Raw genomic sequence first — 21254 nt, 5'->3', positions numbered from 1 at the left:
GTTCATCATTTCATCATTGATTGTAGATGATCCATATTTTGGTTATAATATAATAATCCAAATAATTATTTCATAATGTACTCCACTGGATATACACATTGGCCACTCGACAGTGATTTTACAATATAATGATGGGCTAATTGAATCGCCACTTGGTTTACACTCCCTTTATCTCTTATCCGACCTGGTCTAATCATTGTTCATCTACAAGTAGCTCTTCTACTAAACACTTGGTCTAATTGGCTCTTATTGTTTACAATTTTGTCTAATTTCCAATTAGACTACACCTGTTATGACTACCTACCGGTAATATGCACTTGGTGTAACAGAAAGTCAAAATCATCAAATGAATCGTTCAGGAAGCAAATTTTCAATTGACAAAATGCAAAATGATAAGGAAATAAAGTAGGAATGAGACCACCTGTATTGACCGCACAGAAGCGTTGTTAGCGCTAAGAGTTCTCTATCAGAGGCTCTGTTAATTTGGTAATGTCGCAGCGAGGCCTACTGTTACAACAATGTATTACTTACATATTGAAATAAATGACTTAACAATCCTAAAGATGTGACTGGGCTTACTGTTAGGCGCTCTGTTAGGCTCACAATGTTTCTCTGCGGCTGGCACTGGGCATTACTAGGATAAAAGGTAAGTAGTGGAATTTGTAAGGGTTTGATCAAATCGGGTAATTAATAACAATATAGACCGAATTGAATAACTACAACCCAATAGGCTTAGCTGGTTGTGCTTATCTGCAATATTCAGATTATAACACCAATAAAGTTGGCTTACCTTTCCAAATTTGCGCCTTTATCTAGTAGAAATTTTTAGGTCCTAGTGAATTTTGATATGTTTCAGAATCTGAGAAATCATTAAAGCTTTTATGAAAGCCAAGAATTTTGGGTCAGACAAAAGTGGCTCTACATCACAATGCATTTCTTTTTAAATATTCACTTGAACGTGATAGTCATGTTCTCATGTACAGCAAAATTCAGTGTCTTATCATAGAGGAAGGTGTTTGTGGTTGATCACCAAAATAATAATATGATTATATCGCGCTCTTTGCCCGAGGATAAAAAGCCCACCAAATGCTTTTTGTACTCTTCCAATTTTTTTTGGGTGCTTTTAATGGTTAATATCAGCTTGGTCTACGGGCAAAAATAAAAGGTCTATGGTCTAAAAGCCATCATGGCTATAAAACACACACCTACTTGTTCTATATTATAACATCTTGATCACTGCCATATTAAAAATAATGAAATACATGTATTCTTTTAGGGAGTAAAAAAGAGGTCTTAACAGTGAATGAATGAGCGTTGAGGGAGGAGCGGGGAGATTAAGGTGCAACAGAAGGGCAATTCAAAAGAAACAAAACGGGAGTGAAAGACTCAGTCAAAGTATGATAGAAAAATGAGGAACAGGATCGAGTCAACAAGAAAATTGTGTTTTTGAACAGTGAGTAGGCCTACATTCCTTGATCAACCTGGGGATCAACCAGAATAATATAAGAATAAGACTACATTGTAATATATCAAATGCACAATATGCCTATATTAACGACCCATAATGACTATCCATATGGTGGCACAACATTTGCCATGGTTCCATCCTTACACATTTAGGCTGATCAAAAGACGCGTAGTTCTAAGTGCAGTCAGAGAGCCAGCCCGGGAGCCAGCCCAGAGAACAGGAGAACCCCTGCCACCCCTTCAAGCCATATATCGGGGTCTAGAATAGATCCTGATATTAGACTAGTACACTCCCTCTTCCGACAGCATGCACGTGTGAATTAACGAAAAATCAACATGAGCCGCATAATTGTGAAAAACCTGCCATCTCAGGTTCGTATTGTTCCTTGTAATCATTGATAATTAGATTACATAACTGATGCTACCCAGCTCAGACAATAGATTGCAATTGTAATTGGAGTTAATATGTTTGGATTTAGATCCATATGATAACTTTTTTTTTCGTGCAAGTGACTAGTTTGATCAGTACACTCTACTCTAGTCTAGTCCCATACGTTCATTTTTGAGTGGTCTGTGCTTTGCGGAATGACGGCTGAGCGTAAGTTAAACTTTAACTGGTCCAGGCTGGAGATATTTATACCTCAATAAATAGAGTAAAATTCACAAAGTAAAATGATGAAAATTTGATCAAAATCGGATAACAAATAACAAAGTTATTGAATTTCAAACCAAAGATTTGCATTATTCCGGTGATCGTCAAACTCAGTCAGTGAAACAGTTCTACTCACGCTCACGAGTCACATAGCCTGGAGGCTTCTGGGGAGTAAAAGTCATCTACTCTACGTAGGCTTACTTTCTATGAAGCCTGGGACGCTAAGGCATAGTCATGCACGTACATACGTACGGCCACAAAACCTGAAAGTTTAACTTTCGCCCCCGAGATTTCTACTTTCTCTCTGGCTCTGGGGAGTCTGGCTCTAATTTAGATCTAGCCCTAAATCATGTACATACTACATGGGGTTCAACTTAATTTCCGACATTTCTGCGATATCGATTTCATTTTTAAAGAAGAATTCATTAAAAAACGAGAAAAATTTTATGAAAAGATGGGAATAGCTTACGGCCATTTTTACGTCGCCATCTTGATTTCTTTGTTTTCCGCTTGGCGACCACGCAAATCGCGCGGTTTGCGTGCTGTCGCCAAGCGGAGGACACAGTGTCAATCATGATTGTAAATGTTAGGCATGTCTTTATTGGGTGGGCTGATGATGTCATATCCCCACTTGTTCTTTTGTATTTTATTGTATGCAGGGTGCGACATAAGCGCTTGCCCGATTGCCCGGGGCAAGTAAAAGTTATAGTCGGGCAAGTGTTTTGAAGCAAAGACAAAAACTGATTGCCCGAATCGGGCAAGCAAAATTCTCCTAAGGAAATTATATTTTAGAAAGATTCCCCATATTTCACCATCAAAATGTAGAAAAGAAAAAGAGACAAAAAAAGCAATATCATTAATTTCTTCTTTCAAAAAAGTTTATAAGTCATGATTCGAATTGCAAAATTTGCGCCATTTTCTGCAATAAACACACAGGTCAGAGACGTACACACACACACACACAATAAATGGCAGTCTAGCATACCTAGCTAGCTAGCGCCTAGTCCACGCAGCCGATGCATGTAGATCAGTTTCTACGGAGTACGGTGCTGCACGAACGAAGTTTGCTCTGGAAGAAATCTCCCAAAGAACTGTCAAAATTCACATATCTTATTAATGAAAATTCTTGTAATGTCCATATTTCCTAAAAATTGGGGTAGCTCTGTCATTTGTAAGCAGTAAAAGGAGAAATTTTCACTTCTGTTATGCTTAAAAAAGATCGTGTTTCGAATGATCGTCTGTATCGCACACACTGAAATACATTGTTTGACCGTCCCACATATGCATTTGTGTGTATGTTGATAAACGTGGTTTCTTTCGTAACTATTTTTGTTAGCCAAGGAAATTGATAAATTTTCTTCTTTATTTATGACTGGATAGTTTGAGCTTTCTTCCTCTCTATTTTCTTTCTTTCTGCCTATCATTCCTTCTTTTCATTCTTTCCTTCTTTTGAATCTCTTTATTTCTTTAAATTTCCTTCCTCCTTTTGTTCATTTTTTCTGCTACTATAGCTGTCTTTCTTTTTGTAATTCTTTTCTTTCTATCTTTTTTTCTTTCTTCCTTCCATCCAACCTTTGTTTACCTCTTTCTTTAAACCTTCCTTCTTTTTCCCCTTATTTTCATTCTTTCTTACTGTCATCCTTCCGTCCATCCATTCTTTACATTTTCTTCCTGTCATTTTTTTCTTCCTTACTTTCTTCATCCCTTTCATTCTTTATTTCTTTCCTTCCTTTCTTTAGTGTCTTTCATTCTTTCTTTCTCCTTCCTTCCTTTCTTTCTGATTTTCTTTATTTCTGTCTTTCGTTCTTTTGATCTTTCTTTTTTCCATCCATCCTTTCTTTTCTTATTTTTTCTTTCTGCCTTCCTTCAGCTTTACCTTCATTCCTTCCTTCATTTCTTTCTGTCTTTCGTTCTATCTATCTTTCTTTTCTTTCTTTTTTCCTTCCATCTATCCTTATACCTTTTCTTTCTTCCTTCTTTCCTTTCTCTAGTTTTCCTTCTTTCTCTTTTCCTTCCTTCCATCAATCCTTTACCTTTTCTTTTTCTCTTTTCTTTCTTCCTTTCTTTCTTTTTACCTTTTTTTCAATTTTTTTTTATTTGTTCCTTTCTTTCCTTCCTCTTCCCCTCAGTTTTTTTTCTTTCTTTATTTTTTCTTTCCATCCTTCTTTCCCTTCTTTCTTTCTTCCTTTCTTTCTTTCCATCTTTCTCTTCCCCGCAGCCATTCTCTCTCTCTCTTTCTATCTTTATTTCTTTTTTTTTCTTCTTTTTTTTTTTCTTTCTTCCTTCCTTTATTTCTTCGTCCTTTCTGTCTTTCTTATTTTTTTTTCATTGTCTCCCCCTCTCTTAATTTTTTTTTTCCCTGGTTATTTTCAGTGATTTCCCCTTTTTCTATTGTGTCCTAGTCCCCTCCAAAATATATGAAAAATATATGAGATTAGGAAATTAATTAAGGAGCATATTGACCATATATTTTGTCATGATGTTCATGATAAAAATCATTAAAAAAAAGAAATACAACTACAAGGTACATTAGTAGTCATGTTCAAAAATGTATTTTTAAAGCTGTAAATGGTATGGTATGTAAAACCGTACGCCTAACATTATTTTGAAGGATTTTTTTCGGGCAAGTGAAATCTATATTCGGGCAAGTATTTTCCAACTATTTGAAAATTTACTTGCCCGACTGGGCAAGTGCTTCAAAAAAGTTATGTAGCTCCCTGGTATGAAATTAGTGGTATTATCAGGAAATTGGGAACCAGTTCCTAATTTCCAGACACATTTCAGTTTCAAGACATGACTGACCTAGCCTAGCTTGAGGACTCCTACTAGGGTGTCTGGACGATCAAACGATAGCCTCAGCGATAGCTGCGGGAGGTCTCTGCCCTTACCTAATACACGCACGTCAATGCGCGTCGCGTACTGAAGCAAAAATGGCACACACTTTTTTAATACAAGGTCCCCTTTGAAAGCTCAGAAAATTGTGATCTGATCATTTTTTTAAAACAAAAATGATATGGTTTGAAAGGGAATTAAATTTCCTATAATATGCTTTTAAGGACAAGTTTTCTCTTATATTATGAAGTAAAGATAATACGAAATTGCTGCTTACCCTTGCGACGGCACAGCGATCGAGGGTGCTACAAACTTGTCCAGCTGGACTTAAGTATTTCCGGGGTCGCTGATTTCGATGGTGCACTCAGTTTTGGGCTGATTACACGAGATCACAATGCAAAATCAATTTGGAAATACCTTTGTGCAGACAAGCGAAATCTAGAGGCGTGGCATACACGTCTATTTTCTTGACAACGAAGCCATACGTAGAGCGCGTAAATCCTAAATTAATTTGCATCCTATGCAAATTCGCGGCAAGCCGTCCACGTGAGCACAAGCGCGCGACTTTTAAAACACATGAGTGAATGGGGAGCCCGCATGACTTCGACTTGGTGTGTGAATGTTTGTGTGTAGAGGTGGAACATGTACGTTGGCTATGATGAGAATTACCACGCGGTTGTGTTTGTTGTGTGTGCATTCATTGACAATGTGTTTAACGTTGAGATTTTTATGTTCATAACATTTGTGCATGTTTTGTATAGAGGATTTCCCTACCCGACTGCTCTATATTTATGTCAATTTCACTCTTTTTATCGAGTGTGTTGTTCTTCAAGCATCCACTGATTTGTACATCGAGTGTGATGTAATCGCGATTCGCAAGGTCTTTGCTTCTCGGATCATCAATATTTCGCGTTATATCATCCCTTTCTTTGATATTTTGTGGCTGTGCTTTTCCGGTTTTCTCCTCCTGCGTTCTTCGTCTACCCACCTGAGTACCAGCCCGTTACTCAGCCTCATACTTCCGCTAGTCCACACCGTTCGTGCAACGGCAAGTCAATAAAAAAGGTTTGGTTTCTCGAATTTTGTATAGATTAATCCGATGCTGTGTGTTTAATCTTGCAAAAAAAAATTGACTTGCCAGTACTCCAAGTTATATAATCCGTAATAACATGTCGGATTCACGTTCATTTGCAACCTCCTGTTATAATGACAGGCCCCAAAAAGATGATCTCTGTCTCCGCTATCGAGATATCAAGCATTTTTTTTATTATTATGATGCCGAGCAGCAAAGACCTCGCGATGAGTCACGGCAGCACTGTCTGCTGGCGTTTGTTATGTTTCAAAACAATACATATCGTCACGTGCATCTTGGTAATTTGAAGAGAAAGAGCGAAAACAAATGTAATCAGGGGAAGGGCAATGAAAAAACAATTGAGTTCGAAACACTGTCACAAGTAGGGCCATATTGTAATCGTTTGGGTATTTATGAGGGAGATGTGCAGGCCGTGTTGTGTGGACTGTGGGGAGTATGATAGGGAGAAGATAGGATGGGAGAGCCTCACAAACGGAGCTGTCATAGAATTATTTGTATGGGGAAGGAAGAGAGATTTGACGACTGGACAATTTAAGATTCTATTAGAAGGTTTTTTTTATGTTGATACGACGCTAGTCTCCAATCAGAATTTGTACAAAAAGATTAGAAGTTTGTGTGATAATGTAAGAAAGAACAAGAAAAGAGTGAACAAGAATGAAGGTATCATGGAAGATGTGTTTGTGTTCGTTAGAAAAGAAATGAAAAAGAAACAGAAAAAAAATATAAGAATAGAATTCAGAAAGAGTACTGTTTCAAGGGTGTGCCGTCAGTGTAGACGGAACTCTGTTCGACCTCGTCAGAGAAGTGGATTTAAAGTAGATGAGTTATATATGAAGAAAGTCGTTTTAAGGTTGAAGAAAAAAATTGAAAAAATTGAAGAAAAAATAGATGCATGCAGTGTAAGGTTTGTAAAGGCATGTGCCAAAAATAGGAATATAAAGAAGCGGAATGATAGAATTTTGAATGCGTTGAAAGTTAGAAAAGAAACCATCATAAGATTTAATAGAGAATTGTGCAAAAAAAGGAAAGTAATCACTGGTCTCGAGAAGAGAATATTCATGCTTAAAAAAATTGTGAGAAGAGACGGTGACTTAGACCCCTGTTACATTTGAAAGTTTCCTACCCGAGACCCGACCGAGTCCACTTGCAACCTTGACTGGATTATTGGTGGATTAGCTTCGCAGACGGACCGAGTCCGAAATGTGGTCTGTTTACATCACAGCGTTCATTCCCTCCCCTATCGGTACGGTTTCGAGCAGTATCCGATTGCTGACACCTAAGGGCGCTCTCGATCTAGGCTCTGAATAATTTGCGCGCGCTAATTGAAGTTGTTTACATTTCGTTACACTCGTCGGCTGCTACACATAAATGACAGGGTGGGACATGTGCCGATCATTTCCAGAGAGAGTCGAAACAACTCTTTACCTTTACCTTTACCCGAGATACTGAAAGAATGCTGATGATCCCAGCAGTCTTTGAAGATATATGATCGACTTGAAAAGGATACGTTTAAAATGCTTCCTTCTTTCCACTCAAATCAAAGGCTTTATCAATCACAATTCACATTTTGCATGCCGCAAAACATTCGAAGAACGACGGGGCTGGGGAGGGGATAGCGCGTGTTATGACGTAATTTGACAACTGGCGAACGGACCGAGATACATGTAGGTTCGAAAGCTTGTGTGCGTTTACATCTACGAATCGGTGGACCGGGGCCGGCCCGATACCTACCCGAGACTACCTCTGGATGTGGTCTTGGGTAGGTTCGCTAAAAGGTGGCCCGAGGTAGGTTTGGGATGTTTACATCTGATTTCTTTCCGACCCGAGGTAGGCCCCGGGCCGGCCCGAGGTAGGGAATCTCTCAAATGTAACAGGGGTCTTAGTAAGACGAAGGCAACAGAGCCGAAGTTATTTGAAAGCGAAGAACAAGATTAATTACATGCTTAGAAAAAAAAACAATCGAATGAAAAAGAAAATGGAGAAAATGACTGGGAAGATCAACAAATTAGAAGAAAGATTGAAGGCCGATTCGCACGTTGTTTAGTTAAAGGAAGGAGGGAGATACAGTGATGAAGTTCGTTCAGTAGTACAAGAGTTAGTTTGTTCAATGGGTGTTAGTACTAGGAAAGGTGGTGAGGTTGTGAAAACTGTACTAGAAGGGCTCTGTAATGTAAATATTAAGTCTGTACCAAAGAAGGATTTTGGATCTGCTATGTATATGGAAGCCAGAGCGCTCAGTTTAATACAAGCGGTAAATAAAATCTTAGATGAGAAGGAGGTTGATATGACAGTTGGAGGAGATGGTACTACCAAGTATGGTCATCACTATGGGGCGTATGATATTCATTTAAGTAGTGGGGAGTGTTTGGTCTTAGGTGTCAGGGCAGGGGTTGGGGGTACAGCAGAAGAAATGCTTGAAACAATGAAGACGGTTATAGAAGATGTGTGTTTAGTTACTAATGATGGAAGTAAAGTAAATAATGTAATTAAAAGAATAAAAAATACAATCAGTGATAGGCATATTGTACAGAAAATATTTAATGAACTTCTTCAAAATTATAGGAGAGAGATATTGCCAACAGTTGTTAGAGAATGGGCACATTTAACAGACTTGGAAAGGGTGTCACTTTCAAAAATGAATAATTACTTTTGCGGATTACATTTTATAGTCGGGTTGGCAGACCAGGCGGGACAAACGTTGAAAGTATGGGAAGATATGGTATTCAATGGAGAACAGGTAGGGGCGCAGAAGGTTGGAGTGGCACCAAAAGGTGGAGAAGGTGGGATAGTTCGGTTAATAAGAACGGTGTGTAAATCGATTCAAGACAGAGGATGTGAAAAATCAGGGAAGCCCGTACATTTCCGAGCATTTCTGAAGGAAAGGGGCAAAACGTTAGTTCCGTTAGCACCCTTTAAGGGTAACAGATTTAATATTTTATTTCATGATGGAGGAGGTGTTTATTATTTAAGACATGATTTGAAGGATTTTTTTGCAGACCATAGGGAAGATAATTAAAGCAGTAGACTCAGATCTAAATGTTCCCCAGTTTTTAACAGGTTGTAGGGCTTTGGGCCTAGTAAATAAGTTTGTAACAGCCCCATTGTGGCGAGTATTGGAGGGTAAGGAGAGAATAACGACCATGGACGAGAGATACAAGAAAACAAGATCATGTTGTCAAAATTTGAAGAATGGGCAGTCGACTCATCGCCATTATTGGACGGCACAGCTGTGTTATTCCACGATATACCAGTTCAAAGAGATGAAATATATGAATCACTTCTCACAGGAGACGATGCAGTTACAAAACAAGTTCTCGAACTTATATTCAGTAGTTATGTCATGATTACGAGTAGGCTCCTTGGGGAGCACATTTCTTCTCATTATAGTGATGTTAATGAAAATGAAGTTAGTGGGGTACCTAAGACAAATGTATCCGTTGAACGAGATTTCGGAATGATGGATAGAATAATGAGAGAGAAGCCAAGGGCGAGTATTTATGCAGTGGAAAGCATTATAATGTACACTAAGAACAATACAAACCAATGGGTCAGAGAATTGGAAGAAGAGAAAAGGGCGGAGTACATGAGTATAGCTAGAAAGCAGGTTGTCAGGGGGCGAAGCAAATTTGGGAAGAAAGGGAGAAAAAAGAAAGAGAAAGGAGAGATAGCAAGGTCCAAAAAGAAGAAAAGGAAACGGTTAGAAAGGAAAATATATATGAGGAAGTAAGAAATGTATGTGGTGGTATATGGATGTCAGAAAATGAAATAGATCAAGGACTCGCTATGAAGAACAATGACATTACCGGTAATTGGAAATGCTGAAAGTACAATTGAAAGCTAGACGATATGTGTTCGGAGAGAAAAACACGGAAGGTATCTTCAATTTCACAGAAAGGGGTAGAGTGAAGACGTGGGAAGAGTTAAAGGAACAGCTTATTTCAGTCGTGAGAAGGAGCAGAGAAAGAACCCAAGAAATTGACAAGGATGACAACGAAGTAGAGGAAATCCTGCTCGCACCAGAGGAGAGGGTATACCAGTTAAAAGAAGAAATGAAAAGGAAGAGATCTGAGATAGAAAACAAGTCAAGAAAAAGAGTGAAAAGAGGCCAAAACGTGGATTACAATGATTTAGTTGGTAAAATTGTTCAGCATTTAACAGAAGATGATGAAGGAGAAAATTGGTACTCCGCATTCATCCTCGGTAAAAGCAATGAGTCAATGAATTTTGTCTATTTGTCCAATACACAAACTGTATACTCGTATCCCAAAAATGATGTAGTTGAAGACTTGAACAGTGGGGATATGTACGTTAAAGATAGAACAGCAAGAGAATTAGTAGGGTATAAGATAAGACACAAATGGGAAGTAGACAACGCAAAGGTATGGTTTATCGGTTATGTAGTTGAGGCAGAAGATGGCTATGGTGTAGATAAATCTTGCAAGGTGGAATACCAGAGTTTAAATGATGAAAGCGATGACAAAGAAAATACATGGGAGGGAGCATTGTTGGAAGATTATTGGAAAGGAGATGTGCGAATTTTGGAGAAAGTTTAGTTGGGCCTATAAATCGAATTATATAAGGTATGATTGCCAGAATGAGCTTATTTTAATAGATGCAAGAAAACAGCAACTGATATAATATAATGAATATAACTATATGGCTGCATAAATCGAGTTACAATGTATACTCGATTGCAATAGATGAAAGTAAAACATTGCAACAGAAATATATAGTTACATGTACTAAAACTAGTATTGAATATCGAGTTACAATGAGTGCTCGATTACATTTTTTTCCGGAAGGAGAAAATAGTGACTGAAGCATTTTGTTCTGCTATACATGCATTCATGAACGTGGTCGTTCACGGGTCTGTGGTCTCGCCTGATATCGCATATTTACAACATGATATTTTGACCAATAGATGACCTTTGACGTTATGATCACCGTGAACACATTATTTGTACCAATTTAGTGTAAACACAATTCATGCAGAAATGAGAGCTAGTTTCAACAGACGCTCGAAAATAAAGAGCATGAAGAGTGGACTTACCTTTTGAGTTCAGCAAGTTGTTGTCTTGTGGTGGAAGATCATCGCGGTATATGTATAAATCGAAGACTGTCAACACTGGAGCTCTTTTTATTTATTATACAACACAGCAGTAATCAAGCAAGCTCTTGGCAAACATAATTATACATTTTGAACATTCTGAATTGGGAGTATAGGCCCTTACGCAGTAATTACGAAGTAATTGATTGCGTGAATTATGCACAAATTGAACTGAACTTTTACTCTATAGAAAGATTAGTTTATTCTATGAATATATTGACTTTTGTAAATGTATCAATACCTGTGTAAATATATATTATGTATATGTTAACAAAATAAGGTAGAGCAGTCTGGTAGGGATTCTGTTGTTCATATAAAGTATTATCGCCTCGGCTGTATATGGCCATGATGATACAATAATTATATACTCTGTGATAAGAAGTTTATAAGAATGTATTGAGTCGTAATGGTATGTGCAGATAAGAAAAAAAGGTGAACTATACACTCTGTAAGCCCCTTGCGGTGATCGATCTGTGATGCCGCCAATTTCATGGGGAACTCAATATCTTGAAAATGAATAATTGGGGATGCACATAACGAAAACACAATACAATTACAGATATTAAGCAAGTGGCTTGAAATGCCTATTTATAAAAACCACGTCGTGTCCCAAATTGTGCTTCATATTCAGCTGAACTTCCAAATAATACAGCAATTTTCATGCAAAGAATAATGCATATGGTAGTTCATGTGTTCAATGTTTTCCCTAATTGAAAGTTGACAAGATATTGAGGCAGTTACTCTCAGTCGTATTATCTACAGATGCTTCAGAAAAACCTTGTGGACATAACAATTGTGAACGGTTTCAAATATCTCACTTGATATTATTCCGTCATTTTGTGAGTTAAGCATCTTGAAATAGCATATATCATATATGTCAACTCGATTTTCGAATAAAGATGACTTGAATAGTTGACAAGAAAACAGAAATACAAGCTGTATATACGTGTGTTATTTTTTAGTTCTCGATGATTCTCATTTCTTAGGTCCGACGATCAAAACCCCTCTATCGTTTCCTAATAAATCTGAAATAAAGAAAAGTAGAATAAAGTTATATTTTCATCTTGAATTTTGCATCTAAAAATGATGGTAAACATAATGCATCATGATGAAGTGTTTTGATGGTGATGATTTGCCTGCATGAAATGAAGTGTGGATTCTGATGTTTATGGTTTTATGGACATTCCGTGTGATGAATATACAAACAGAGAAAAGGTCAAGAAAATCAATGCTATATTTCTTTCCACATTGCATGGTTTTAATGACTATTTCTTTATTTTTTTTCCCCAAGTGATGAAATGGATTCACGATGATGATTGGCCTTTGTGATAAATGAACTCAAGGTGATGATGTACGAGTGGGTGTGCATGGTTATGATTGCATGATGGTTTAAATAATGGGCAATTCCATAAAATGATCAAGCTTTTTGTACATTCGACCCCCATTTTTCTTAAGTCTTACATCACTTAATAAACTGGCCAAGTCATGATCATTTGACAGCATTACAGACTGTCAAAAGAACCAAAAATCAGAGAGATAGAAAATTTCATGAAGATCCCAAATATAGGGGGTCGGACGTACATATTTTATGGAATTGCCCTAATAAAAAAATGACATAGTGCGTGATCGATGGTGGTTGACAATGATGATAAATAACGTAAGACTTAGGGTATGTATGTGGGGTGAGGGGGGGGGGTATAAATCAAATCAGCAATGATCGTTATGAAATCGGAAGGAAACTCTGTGAAAAATAATACTATTTGAAGCGATGAAAAATATGAAACAGAAGTCGAAATTATTAGAATTGGACACTGAATATCAAGGTTACAGCATGCTTAAGATTTCAGTGAAACAATTCTTTACTGTTTTCATCAATATTCAATCATGAGCAAAGTGATCGTGTCACATGAAACATCCCAAATTATTTTTTCGTCTATTATGAAATTATGTTCAATTTGTCCTCCAAGAATTAAAACAAAAATTGACAACAAATTTAATACATTTGATACTCTTTGCTGCAAGGCTTGTTAGGGAGACATACCATACTCACATCTTTAATATATGTAATATCATATAAGAAAAAGGCGAGTGGGGATGTGACATAATCTAATGAATATTGATGACGACGTGCATATAATTATTTTCACAAAATATTAATAATCTTTAAAATTCAATAACTTAGTTACTTGTGATCAGATTTTCATAAATTTTCCAGCTTTTGCTTGGTGAATCTTACCCTATTTATTTAGAAATAATTATTTTCAGCCCCGAGTTCCCCTTTCAAACATTTTATTAAGTCAAGTATAGACCTTAAATTGAGATGAGGAAATTGATCTGGCGTGTGGTAAGAAATAAAATATTATTATGACGTATTGCAATGTCATTCTGGTACGTCATATTAATGACTCATCACTCCATGCTGCACGTGGGTTGCCGTCGCACACACAATCACTGAATCAGGGAATCCCTGGTAGTACACAAAAGCAATGGCAATGCATAATATATCGCGGTACGGCACGGTGCACGTAAATCACATACATCCACACACCATTATTGTGTACACATACTACATGTACTTAATTGCAAGTCCGATGATTATGCATTGCCATTATGGTGATGCAACCACTGATCTCCCCTCTTTCGCTTTGCGAAGTACTAGTAATCTCTATTGTGACGTATCTGTGACCTTTCAACTAGAGCAGTGACCCAGACGTGTCAGTCTACGAACGCATTATTCATTAGCAGTTGATAAGTTGCGTATTTGAAAGGCAAACTTGACAACGAAAGCGGTAATGAATGTATCGCGCGCCCTTTCAACTCCGCCCCTTCAATGCGGCGTATAGCAGCTCTGTGTGTGTTTTCGGTCAAGCAGAATGTGCCACTATCGGTGTGATATCGCTTACGTTTTAAGCTGAAAATTTGCCAAACTTTAGCAGCAAAAATCTCTGGATTTAAATGCTTGTGAGTTATGAAACTTGATTTACATATTATTTCAGATATTCTCTTCACTTTCTGCTACGTGACAGTGATTAAATTCACAAAATAGGTGATTTCTGAAAAACGTCCAGACACCCTACTCCTACCTCGGGCGAAGTTCGTGCAGGCTCCACTTCACTACCACTACACTAATTCCTCACACGTATTATTCACGGCCGATTTCAAAACATCGCATGCGATCAGTCGCAGGTCAAACAGCATAAATATTTATATTATATTGGATGGCTCAGAAAATACCAGAAATATTCTAAGAGTTTGGGAAAATATTCCACTGATTCTTGGAATATTTTTCTTGGAATTAGATACTGGCCCTAAATCACCAATATTGAGGATAACCGGAGGATGGACACGGAGTGAAATACAGGTGAAGAGTAAGAAATTAAGCTATTTTTCTTTCTCGTTATATTTTTTTTCTTTGATTTTTACAATAAACCCCTGTTTGATCCCACCTTTGTCACTCGGTATATCCGATCGAGTTCAATGTCCCGAAGTTCGGGTAGGTGGAGCGTAGTGTAGCGGTAGTGAAGTGGAGTGGAGCCTGCACGAACTTTGCCCGAGGTAGAGGACTCCATGATGATGTTTTTTTATTTTTTATATTTTGACATATACTTCTTCATCATGGAGCCTTGACACTCTATCCATAGATGCATAAGCGAGACTTACACACCCGGATGGATTTCCCCAGGAAATCCATAGTTAAAGGGTGAAATCGGTTTGTAGGGGTGAATTTTACTTATCTATGAACCTTCATGCGCCTAATGCATATAAAGGGATAAAAATTATTTCACTATAAATGGTAAAAATGAGACGTTTCTTACAAGACCGATCTCGTGTAGATCCCTCGATCCGTTTGTCAACAAAGCAAATACAATAGGGATGACCTGTAGTAACCTTTGGCCCGCCTTAGGTATAGACATAGATACGAGGGTTTACCTTGACCCGTCGTTCAGTCCTTCTTAGGATCCGAGCCTGGTAATGTCCTCGAAGTATCCATGACGAAGCTGCTGATGATGACCGATACGCGATGCGGGCGATGGCTACCACTAGATGTCCTTTGACTCGACGTGTATTCTCACAAGATAAACTCTGTACTCTGAAACTGACTGACTGAACTTTATAAACTGGGAAACTAACTTGGAAACTCTAACTACAATCACACGGAGATCGGGGCTTTTATACTTATCGCGTGGTCGCACGCATGGTCCGTCGCGGCACTATTGAGGTCACGACCTAACGTACCATGCGTGCGCCCACGATCCAGCCACGATCTCCATATTCCTCCCAACCATAAAAAACCAAGGGGAGATTAAAAGATTAAAAGGGGAATTAAACATCACCTTTGTTTTGGCCTGTTACAAATCAATGATGCCAATAAAGATCCCCGATCAACAAAACACACATCAAATTTAATTTAAAAAGGTATAAAATATGACATTACTAAACACGGTGTCATCCATTAAAACCTCTACTCCATTTGGCATGTAAATAATGTGTCCACCTGAATAAACTATTGACTGACGAAAACATATTAGGTATCTGTCAGTATATGAGTAAAGTATATATATATATATATATATGCCCTAGTACAAGTATATATTCCATAATCTCACCGGAGGGCATTCATAATCGTGTGGATAATAGTTGCAGATGGACAGTATAGGAAAGCCTACAATGTTACCTTGGGATTACCCAATGAGGTTCAACAACGGTCATATAAATGAAAATTATATTTTCCAAAAGTCACTGTTTGGGGTCTATTCTAATTCTGTCATATTGATATTTGTTTAGAAGGTTTTTATTTAAATAGGTCAGATTAACATGATTTCATGTAAACCTCTCCAATACGATTCCAACTTATCGCAATATATGTTTGGGAATACCCAGAATGGCAATATGACGTAAATAGTGAACCTCGTAGGGTAAACCTACGCAAAAAAGGACAATAGTAAAAACAGAGAAAGGACCTTTTTATATACATGCATATTCAGCAAATCAAACCTGTTTTCTTGTTCTCTTCTCAAGCAGGTTTGTATTAAAAAGATCGAAACCAGTAGAGGATGCACTTGAGCAGACGACCCAAAACCTCTTGGAATCAAACGTGCTGTCAGACTGGATTTCGCAACATGGTTTATGATTAGAATGTTTATATTGTCAGCAGACTTTTAGCTCCAGTATTCTTTAATAGTTTAATTCTTTAAAAGAGGTACGTGGGACAGTCTACTTCTGGTACCTGCACATCGTTCATAATATCGTTTAAACAATTTTCCTTGACTGTATTGAAGGTCAAAGTATGACTGTTTGATTAAAAGATGAATGTGCATATTGTATATTACATAAAAATAAAGTCCAATCCCATGTATACAGATTACATTGCTGACAATATTGTTGCCACAACAAACGGCAAGTCCTTGTTTACAAAATCAGCATATTACTGCACGTTTCTTATAAAGTGAGTTAGGGATCTCATTGCAACATTTCAAATATTTCCTATGAATTATATTAATTACAAAAAGGTATCTGTGTATATAAGAATCTTGAAATGTTTACCATGAATTACATTAATTATAGAGTCATGAATCTGTAGCATAAATTTATATTCTAATCAGAAGAACCTTTCCCTCAAACTGTATTCTGGAATTTGTGGCAAGAGGGAAGTTTTATGAAATATGTATGTGCCAGAATTTAACAGACTTCAAATATATAAATGATGTAATTCATATAACTTTGAGCACTAATACAAAAATAACTGGCAATATAATGATTGTAATAATACAATAATTATGTAATATTGCAATAAAATCCCTGTCTACTTTACTCTACTTCACCCTCTCCCTCTCATCTCCTTTTCTTTGTTTTTAAAGGTGGAGGCCAAGGAGGAAGCAGCCAAGGGGTGCACATTAATGATGGAGTATCTCCATAGGAGAATAGATGGACATGCAGAGGAGTCCCTTCCTCGTGAGATGGGGGATTGCTTTGCTTGCCCAGTGCATCCCTAGTCGTCTGCTGGCCCAACTGTTTCAACTCATCACAATCAACCGATGGAAATAATGATAGATCAAAGCTTCTACCTGAACAGGAAGAATTATTATTTCGGACAGATCTTATGTGGTGTGAACTTGAAACAGGGGGAGAGAGTGGGTGTTGGTCCTTACATATTGGGATCGGGGTCGGACCCATTCCTCCGATCCCAGATCGTTTCCCTGATATTCTTCAGTTTCAATGGATACTTTATCAGCATGTAGGTCACTGAGTTCAAAAGGATCAAGCCTCTTACACCCCTTATATGAAATACTCTCCTCTGAGGATTTTATCAAGACTGTGGAGGAGTTAGGGTGGCTGAGAGAGGTCTGATACTTTGTGGCCTCAGGAGTATTTTCAGGGGAACCCCTTGATTCTTGTGAAGTTCTTGTTAGTTGCTCAAGTTTGGAAATCTGAGTGGCTAGGTCTTCGACAGAGGACTCCAGTGCATTAATGATTTGTAGGCGATTAAGCACGAAGTCCATCTTGTCTTCCAAAACATGAATTCATTGTTCAATGGACCTATGTTTAAGAGAATGAGCAGTAACTTCTACTTTAGATTCCTCAGTAGCTTCGGTAGGAGCCTCAAAGGGAGGGGGAAAGTTTTCCCCGCTAGGTCCCTTATATTCTACTGAATCTGGGGTAACCCTGATATGCTCGAGTGAGAAAGTATTAGCGGCAGAGGGCATATTGTTTGTGGTTTTACAATTTTCATAGGTTGGAGAAGATGCCACTAATCTGCAACTATCACTCCGGTATCCATCATTCATATCTTGAAGATGGACAGATGAAGATGAACGAGTATCCCTCGAACGCTCATGGAATGATTGCGGGGTTAGCCGTTTATAATCTTCAAGTGTCCATTCTTCAGAAGATGAAGAAACACTTGGGTACCCATCGCTGTTTGAATGACGAGAAGATGAAGGGGACCTAGACTCACGCCTTCGATGATCATAAGAGGATCGAGGGGGTGAACTTTGGATTCCTTCATCTCTCGATCGTACCCGGGAATAAGATGTGCTAGGGTATTCAGTGTTTACTCGAGAATGGACGGGTGAAGGAGAGGGAGTATTCCGCCGATGAGGATCACGAAATGATCTTCGAGGGGAAGACTGCCTGTGGTCTTTACCCTTCCATTCTGAGTAACGAACGGATGAAGGAGAGCGAGCATCCCACCTACTTGAATCATAAAATGATTCTCGAGGAGGATACCGACTAAAAACGCCATCCTTCCGTTCTTCATATGGTGATCGAGAACGACGAATAGGTGAAGGGGAGCGAGTATCCCATCCTCGCATCCTTGAATCATAAAATGATTCCCTAGGGGGATCCCGCCTGTAACCTTCACCTCTCCGTCTTTCTTCATAAGGTGATGGAGATCGATTTCGGTATCTATGAGAATGGGATTCGCGTACATCGCCCCTACGTCGGTGTGGAGATTCGTTACGATCGTAATAATCATAATCATCCCTATAGTAGTGTGGGGATTCGTAACGTCTCCCACGACGTGGAGGAGACGGATCGTGTCTTCGGTAATCAAAATCATGGTAATCACCTCGGCCCCGCAGTGGAGGATTGTATTGATTATCATAATATTTATAATGATGATCCCGATGTTTTGATGGGGACTCACGACGTGACCTACCACTGCGACGGAGGGGAAACCTATGATGATGATCGCTTCTTGATGAGTCATAGCGATGACGATCGCATTCGCCTCGCAATGGAGTCTCGCTAGAATAGCAATTATTTCCCCTATAATCGTGTCGTGGGGAAATAGAGCGATCTCTCCGATTGCGGCGCGAATGGGATCTGTCAATATAATCCCTATTTCGGCTATGATTATTTTCTTCCCCTTGCCTGTCGTCATGACTTACCGCATCGCCACGAGCACTGCGGTAATGCCGTGAACGTTGAGGGGAATGATTACGATCTTCCATCAACCTAGGATCCCTTCTTTCAGAGGAATCCAAACAATTATTGTATCTACGAGAGACTTTACGTTCACTCCCCTTAGCGATGGTACCTGTCAATTGTATGGGAAGATTCATCGCTGGAGGAACTTGAACTATAATATTCATAGTCCCGTGTCCCAGACATATCATTTCAATTATCATTCAAAATGATTACACGAATAATAAAAGATAATTCAAGTCTCTCGGAGATAATGTGTACAGATTACAATTACACCTACAATACTACTGATATACCTACACTACGATATATTATACAGTGTACTCTACAAACTATAGGGTAAGTTACCAGGAGTTCAAATGAACAAACTGCGAATTGGAAAAATACAAGGCGCAAATTGTTTACGAATTGTATTGAATAGATACAATTCGCAAAAGGAAATTCACAAGTCACAAATTGTAATATTTATAAAATTTACAAATATTATGTCCAACCTGTGAATTTGAGTACACAATAACATTAGTACTTGAAATGCTTATAGTTTATGCAACGCGCGTCGCGTAAATAAGCTTACAAACCTGAAACTCAGATAAGTAAATTTTGGGCGATCTAATTTGGACAAACGCACGCAATTTGGACTCTTAAGTGTACTCATGCATACGATGATTTGTGAATTTCAATCTGAAAATATTTACAAATATTTAAAATGTAATATTAGCACTCGGGATGCAGAATTACTCAGGATCCCGTTTGCACAAGTGCACAACCAAAAATATCAATGTGTATACAAAGTTACAAATTGATTAATGTTCATGCACAGATTTTTGCACTATAATATCTTGAATGCCTGTTCGTTCTTGCAAATTGCACAAATTGTAATATCTACAAGTTATACAGAAATAAATAGACAATGAGCAACAAATAAATGAGCTAAATCAAAATCAAGGAGCCCAATTGGCTTCGTTTCAGGCGTCTTCTCGCCAAATAATCATAAAGTATTGAACACTCAGTCTACTTGACTGTATAACTGTATAAGCAATGAATATTTTTATCGAACAAATGATTACACTTTTATTGCTGCCGAAATTCCTAAGCAGTGTAACAATAACACTTGTCAATTTGTCGTATATCACTTTTCAGAATTTATTTACAAAAAGGATCCTGAAATTCAAAATACAAAACAAGTATAATCCTGATAATTTCTATAATTACTTGGTTAACTTCGATAAAAATACCCAAGTTTAAATATCAATGGGAGTGAGGGAGTGAGAGCTATGGAACCAATTTGTGATCCCAATAAAAAAGTAGATAATTCTTAACACTTATTAGACTCTGTAAAATTCTATAAGGCAATTATCCATAAAACAATGGAAAAATGTGTATTACAATATCAAGTGTCACCGCCTAAGCTAATTAAGCTTCAAAATACATTATTATTGAAACAAGCGGGTGCATTTTAAGTGTCACCGCAGGAATTGACTATAGTGGAAATTAAGCTAAGTCCAAACTGAAAATTAAATACTAAATGCGCTATTACGCCCTAATAATTCAGTGGACAAACTCCAAAATCCAACTTGTCATTACTCAGTTATAGCTATAAGATTGCTATTACTATACTTCAAACTTGCTAATGAGCGGAGCCCACAGCTATCAAAAATGTAGAGAGGCAAGTACGAAATTGACTTCACGAACAAGTTTAAACAGTAAAGCAATATTAAGTATTAAACAAATCCCTAACCAAAATCATTTACTAAAACTATGCTTAATAATTTTAATTAGGGGAAGGTTTAATATCTTTGGTTGAGAGTCTGCGAATTAAACAAGTCCAACTAGAGTGAAAAGCCCAACCTTACAATCAGGGGCAAATGCACAATCTAAATTAGAACAAGTCGATGAACCTTTCGAGATAATAAATAATTCTGACTCACTCCACTCTCCTTTTCCTTTTTTTTTCTAAATAAAATGGTAGAGGGGCGCGTGTATATGAGAACTATGAGTGCCTGAATATATGAAAAAATACAAACTCCTGACAAGCTATATAATTCCCAGAAAAATAAACGCGCGAACATGTATCCGATATAATTGTGATTTAATGTTAAGCCTGTGATAATGGACTTAACTAAAAACGATACCACAATTGATTGCTGATGACAAAGTATATGATCGCGGGTGTT

This window comes from Lytechinus pictus, chromosome 2, assembly GCF_037042905.1.
Source record: "Lytechinus pictus isolate F3 Inbred chromosome 2, Lp3.0, whole genome shotgun sequence".
Lineage (NCBI taxonomy): Eukaryota > Metazoa > Echinodermata > Echinoidea > Temnopleuroida > Toxopneustidae > Lytechinus > Lytechinus pictus.
This window is presented reverse-complemented; position numbering follows the sequence as displayed.